Source organism: Eumetopias jubatus, unplaced genomic scaffold (assembly GCF_037043125.1).
Source record: "Eumetopias jubatus isolate StellerSeaLion01/CBP00866 unplaced genomic scaffold, mEumJub1_p1.0 scaffold_16, whole genome shotgun sequence".
Taxonomy (NCBI): Eukaryota; Metazoa; Chordata; class Mammalia; order Carnivora; family Otariidae; genus Eumetopias; species Eumetopias jubatus.
The window spans coordinates 17,854,180-17,861,352 of NW_028274822.1; positions in this window are offsets into that span (position 1 = coordinate 17,854,180).

The window sequence follows — 7,173 nt, forward strand, 5'->3', positions numbered from 1 at the left end:
ACAGTGATGAGCAAGGCAGACAAGGCCCCGGGCCACAAACAGCCATCTGGAGCAAGACTGACCGGTAGAAATATAATGTGAGCCAGAAATGTGAGACACATGTCATTTTAAGTTTCTTAGTAGCCACATTTTTAAAAGTATAAAGAAACAGGGGAAACTGATTATAATTATCTATTTTGTTTAACCCAATATATCCAAGAGTTTATCAATATAAAGATTACTTACCTTTTCTTATACTAAGTCTTCAACATCTGGCATCTATTTTACTATTTTAAAGCCACATCATATCTCAGTTTAGACGAGGCAGGTTTCAAGTGCTCAGTAAGCACACGTGGTTTGTGGCTACTGTCTGGGACAGTGCAGATCTAAAAGAAACAGTTCCAGGTGCCACAATTGACACTGTGTACAAAGAAACATTTTATTTTTAGATATTTTATTTATTTATTTGTGTGAGAGAGAAAGGGAGCGGGAACACAAGCAAGGGGAGTGGCAGAGAGAGAAGCAGGCTTCCCGCCGAGCAGGGAGCCCAATGCGGGGCTCGATCCCAGGACCCTGAGATCATGACCTGAGCCGAAGGCAGACACTTAACCAACTGAGCCACCCAGGCATCCCAAAACTTATTTTATTTTTATTTTTTATTTATTTATTTTTAAAAAAAAATTTTTTTTAAGATTTTATTTATTTATTTTACAGAGAGAGAGAGAGCGAGAGAGGGAACACAAGCAGGGGGAGTGGGAGAGGGAGAAGCAGGCTTCCCGTGGTGCAGGGAGCCCGATGTGGGGGTCAATCCCAGGACCCTGGGATCATGACCTGAGCTGAAGGCAGATGCTTAACGACTGAGCCACCCAGGCGCCCCAAAACTTATTTTATTTTTAAAAGACATGTTTAGGGGCGCCTGGGTGGCTCAGTCGTTGAGTGTCTACCTCTCTTTGTCAGATAAATAAATTCTTTAAAAAAAAATAAAATAAAAGACATAAATAAAATAAAATAAAATAAAAGACATGTTTATATGCATATCCACAGGAGACTACATTGTAGTATGTATTCATACATATACTAAATAGCAGTGAAAGTTAATGAACTAGAGCTTCACATATCAAGCTGATGGATCTGTCAATGTTGAATAGAAAGAACCGTTACAGTAGAATACATATCCTATTCTATTTACGTTCAAAATATATACAATTAAATAATATGCTTAGAAATATATGCATACATATTAAAAATATAAAATAAAGAAATGCCTTAGAATGATACATTCCAAATTAAGGGTAAGCTATATTCAGAGAGAAAGAAATAGGAGTGGTGGCAATATGGTATTACTCCAGCTGCGTGGTGGGTGCATGCATGTTTTCTGTAGCAGCCTTTACCCTTTTACAAATGTCTTAAATTGGGGTGCTCCTGGGTGGCTCAGTGAGTTAAGCATCTGCATTCGGTTCAGGTCATGATCCCAGGACCCTGGGATCGAGCCCTGCATCGGGCTCCCTGCTCAGCGGGGAGCCTGCTTCTCCCTCTCCCTCTGCTGCTCCCCCTGCTTGTGTGCTCTCTCTCTCTGTGTGTGTCGAATAAATGAATAAAATATTTTAAAAATGCCTTAAATGTTTGATGGCAAATTTCTTAGGAATGTGGAAAAATACATTATTATTATTATTTTATTTGAGAGAGAGAGCACAAGCGGGAAGGAGGGGCAGAAGGAGAGGAGAAGCAGACTCTTGGATGAGCAGGGAGCCCCATGCAGAGCTCAATTCCAGGACACTGAGAACCTGTGAGCCAAAGGCAGATGCTTAACCCACTGAGCCACGCAGGTGCCCCCCAAAACACCATATTTCAATACTACTATTACTATTGTTATTTTGATAATAGCTTATAAAGCTAATTGAACCTAAGGACTCTACTTCACGAGGAAAACTGCAAGAAATAAAAGGGTGAAGATAAGGATGCTTGCACATGAAGTCAGATCTGTATGTCCCCAAAGTGTTAAAGGGCCAGACATGAAGCTGCAGCTCTTTCTACCCACCAGCTAAGAAAGGACTGACACTTTGTAGAATCCTTCTGTTAGGAGAGCTTATACTGGAGCCGGTAGGCAAGCAGTATCTGCCATTTCCCCACTCCAGACCGCAGTCCCCGAGAAGAGAGGCTACAGACCCTGCTCTGAAAGGCAGGTCTTGAAACCATCTTGTCGAAAACCACATCTGATTACTCAGCCTCCACTGTTGCCTGTCTGTGCCACGTGGAATGCAGACTCCAACCAGATAAGCTCGCAGTCATTCACCTCCAACTCAGCCCTGAAGTGAAATTGCAGGATCACGTGTAGACAAGCCTGCTCTAAACACAAGGCTTATCTGCTTCGTAAGATGGCCAACACTTAGGGAATTCGTCCTGAGATGAGAATTCAGTAACCATAGCCCTTGAGCCTGTGAAAACACTGGCCGTGTGTTTATCCTTCGGTGGAGACCAAAGGAAAGGATTGCCAAAGTCTAACCCCAGAGCGGAGGTCACTGACGTGAGGTGGTTATCAGGCCGTGGATCTGAATCTTGACCAATTCGCAAGAGAAGAAATGAAAGCAAAGGCATTTGTCACTTGGGGAATTTTATTTCTCTGTATGAATTATAGTTAAATTTTTTTTAAAGATTTATTTATTTGACAGAGAGACACAGCGAGAGAGGGAACACAAGCAGGGGGAGTGGGGGAGGGAGAAGCCCGCTTCCCGCGGAGCAGGGAGCCCGATGCGGGGCTCGATCCCAGGACCCTGGGATCATGACCTGAGCCGAAGGCAGCCGCTTGACGACTGAGCCACCCAGGCGCCCCTGTATGAATTACAGTTAGTTGTCACATTCTTCCACATATTCGAAATTGTTTTTGAGCCAACCTAGGAAGTAAAATCTGACTTTTGTCCCTCTGTCCCTCATTCCCTCACCTCGTCTTATTTTTTTTCTTTTGATGGTGAAATTAATTAGGTTAGCAGGACCACTGCTATAATAGAGAAGACCCCAAATAATACTGGCTTTGGTAAGATAGAGGTTTATTTCTCCGACACGTAGAGGTCCAAGCTAGTATGGCAATCCCAGCCATACCAGGAATCACTTTCCTACCTAGATTACTCTGTAGTCTTCCACATCTGGTTGTTAATCTTCTCATGATCCAACCCCTCTGCTCCTGAGCCCGCTGACTCATCTGTATTCCTTTCTGCAGAAAGAACGAAAGAGCAGGGCGCTTTCCCTGAAAGTCATGTCTATCTGTAGATAGAATAAAGGCCCTCAAGGACATTCATGTTCCAATCCCCAGAACCTGTGAAATAGCAAAAGGGACTTTCCAGACGTGATTAAGTTAAGGATCTTGGTGTGGGAATACGATTTCTTAAGTCGAATTTACTGCTAGTGAGATAAGCTCCCTGGACTGTTTTTGTCAAGGAAAGACACACTTTTTCCCAAAGTGGCAGCAGTAGGAAACCAAATGATGAAAACAGAAGTTACTTCAAAGAAAGGAGGACTGAAATCGTCATAGTAATTTGGCTCAGATATATTTGTGGGTTTATTGATTTGATTTCGTAGGCATCATTGATGGCAAAATGCCAAAACAATGATGCATTATTGGTAGAAATGGACAGTCTGATGAACCAACAGAACCACCCCAACTTAAGCAGCACTTACATGCAAAACAGGAAGAGTTCCAAACCAAATGATCCTTTTAAGGAAAGAGTAACAGATTAAAAAGCTGATGGGAGTAGCTGTTCAGCAGGTCACTTACAAACGTTGGTACTTTGCAGGTGCCTTATGAAGCAGCACATTGGCTTACTCAGATTAAAAAATACAATTGCTGGGGTGCCTGGTGGCTCAGTCCATGGAGCATCTGACTCTTGATTTGGGGTGATGAGTACTCTTTTTTTTAAAGGTTTATTTATTTAGGGGTGCCTGGGTGGCTCAGTCGTTAAGCATCTGCCTTTGGCTCAGGTCATGATCCCAGAGTCCTGGGATCGAGCCCCGCATTGGGCTCCCTGCTCAGCCAAGAGCCTGTTTCTCCCTCTCCCACTGCCCCTGCTTGTGTTCCCTCTCTCTCTCTGTCAAATAAATAAATAAAATCTTATTTTACACACCCGCACACAAGTGTATGAGCAGGGCGAGGGGCAGAGGGAGAGAAGCAGACTCGACCTCAGGACCCTGAGATCATGACCTGAGCCAAAATCAAGAGTCGGAGGTTTAACCAACTGAGCCACCCAGGCACCCCTGTGTGGAGCCTACTTTAAAATAAAATAAAATTTCGGGGCACCTGGGTGGCTCAGTAGGTTAAGTGTCTGCCTTCAGCTCAGGTCATGATCCCAGGGTCCTGGAATCGAGTCCTACATCGGGCTCCTTGCTCAATGGGGAGTCGGCTTCTCCCTCTACCCTTCACTCCCGCTCATGATCTCTCTCTCACTCTCTCTCAAATAAATAAAATATTAAAATAAAATAAAATAAAATTTCAAAAAATACAATTGCGGAGACACTAGCAAAAGACTGAATCGAAGGTTTGCTTGGAAGTAGGTGAATCCGTGGCAAAGAAGATAGCTCAAGAACCATTTGTCTAGGATACCATAGCTCAATATTTTCAGGAACTGACTGATGCTATAGACCAAGCAACTGAACAAGTAAAGCTAGTGTTTTCTTTTTTTTTTTTAAGATTTTATTCATTTATTTGAGAGAGAATGAGACAGAGAGAGAGAGCACATGAGAGGGGGGAGGGTCAGAGGGAGAAGCAGACTCCCTGCTGAGCAGGGAGCCTGATGCGGGACCCGATCCTGGAACTCCAGGATCATAACCCTAGCCAAAGGCAGTCGCCCAACCAACTGAGTCACCCGGGTGCCCAAAGCTAGTGTTTTCATTGCAACTTGATAAAGGAACAGAAATTGCTAATGATAATGTTTAAAGTATATTTTGAACAGAATGGCATTATAAAGGAAGAATTATTTCTTTCAGCTTCATTGGCTACAGACACAATTAGCTCTGAACTGTATAAAATTTTGAGGGAGTATACTGGCAATTAAATGTAGCTTGGAGTTTCAGATTTATGTAGAAATGAGTTTTGATGGTGTAGCTGTAGTGACCAGAAAACTTCTGGAGTAGTTACACAGATTAAGGGTTTTATCCCAGAATGTAAATCGACATACTGCTTCCTTCATCAAAAAGCCGTTCCATAAAAAAACTAAAAAACGAACGCTTAGTGTCATAGTGAAAACTGTGAATGAAATAAGAACTAATGTGTTAAAATTGAGATTATTCTTTTTATTAGTAACATGAAAGCTGACTGTATACAATTATTATTACATGCTGCAGTACAGTGTTTATCACAGGGAGGAGTTATGTCAAAAATGTTTGCACTAAGGGACGCCTGCGTGGCTCAGTCGGTGAAGCACCTGCCTTCGGCTCAGGTCATGATCCCAGGGTCCTGGGATCGAGCCCCGCATTGAATCGTGCTCCTTGCTCAGCGGGGAGTCTGCTTCTCCCTCTGCCTGCTGCTCCCCCTGCTTGTGCGCTCGCGCTCTCTCTCTCTCTGACAAATAAATAAAATCTTTAAAAATATAATAAAATAAAAATGTTTGAACTGAGAAACAAACTATGCCTCTGCAAGATGAGAGACTAGGTTAGTCCCAAAGTTTAAATTTTATTTTTTTATTTTTATTTTATTTCTTTAAAGATTTTATTTATCTGACAGAGAGAGAGACACAGCGAGAGAGGGAACACAAGCAGGGGCAGTGGGAGAGGGAGAAGCAGGCTTCCCGCCGAGCAGGGAGCCCGATGCGGGGCTCGATCCCAGGACTCTGGGATCTTGACCTGAGCCGAAGGCAGACGCTTAACGACTGAGCCACCCAGGCGCCCAAGTCCCAAAGTTTTAAAGAATGAATTAGGGGATGCCTGAGTGGCTCAGTCGGTTAAGCATCTGACTTCAGCTCAGGTCACGATCCAGCCCAGAGTCGGGTTCCCCACTCAGCAGAGAGTCTGCTTGTCCCCCTGTCCCTCCCCCGACTCGCACTGTCTCTCTCAAATAAATAAATAAAATATTTAAAAGAGAGAAATATTTACTTCTTTCTTTTTTTTTTTAAGACTTTTTTATTTGACAGAGAGAGACACAGCGAGAGAGGGAACACAAGCAGGGGGAGCGGGGAAGGGAGAAGCAGGCTTCCCGCTGAGTGGGGAGCCCGATGCGGGGCTCGATCCCAGGACCTGGGGATCATGACCTGAGCTGAAGGCAGAGGCTTAACGACTGAGCCACCCAGGCGCCCCAGAAATATTTACTTCCAAATGATTTAAAATCTTTAGAAAAATTTTGTCACAAAAGGGTTAAGTTTTGGTTATCTAGAAAACTGAGCAATATAAAATTCTTCATGCCCCACTGGTAAGTTCAATTAGACAGGAGGTCATAAGGAGTCTCTGTCATATGAATTTAGATTATGAAAAAAAACCAAGATGATGAGACTTTTCAAACAGAACTTCAGAGTATTCCATTCAGAAACAATGTCCCAGCGCTGAGATGAGACAATCAGGAAAATGCTAAAGTGCCAAGTCTTTGGTCTGGATGGGGAGGTCCCAGCTGTGGTTGCAATTCGAATTTGGGCGGCAAATTAGAATTCCCTGCGGAGCACTTGCAAATCCTGCTGCCTGGCCATACTCAGTGAAATCAGGTTGTTGAAGCTTCCCAGGTGATTCCAATGTGCCATCAAGCTTGAGTGCCCCTGGTCTGCAGCTGTGCGTCTCAAAACCCCACAGTTCCTGTTAAATGCAAATTCCACTTCAGTAGGTCTGGGGTGAGCCTGAGCTTCCAGCTGGTGGCAAGGCTGCCGGTCCAGGGACCTCACTTTGCGAAACAAGGTTCAAGGCGGTAGGGGGCATGCTACACCAAAGTGCAACTCATGAACAATTAGAAGGAGAACAGGCGAGACTTTTAAAAAAAATTCCCAGACACATTGTTTTTTTTGCGGTATAATATATATAACATGACATTTGTCATTTTTATCATTTTAAGTGTACAATTCAGGGGCATTACGTACATTTACACTGTTTTGCAACTATCACACCATCCACCTCCAGGACTTCCTCATCTTCCTAAACTGAAAATCATTAAACTTTCCATTTCCCCTCCTCCCCTTAGCCTCTGGCAACCACCCTTCTACTTTCTCTTTCTATGAATTTGACAACTCT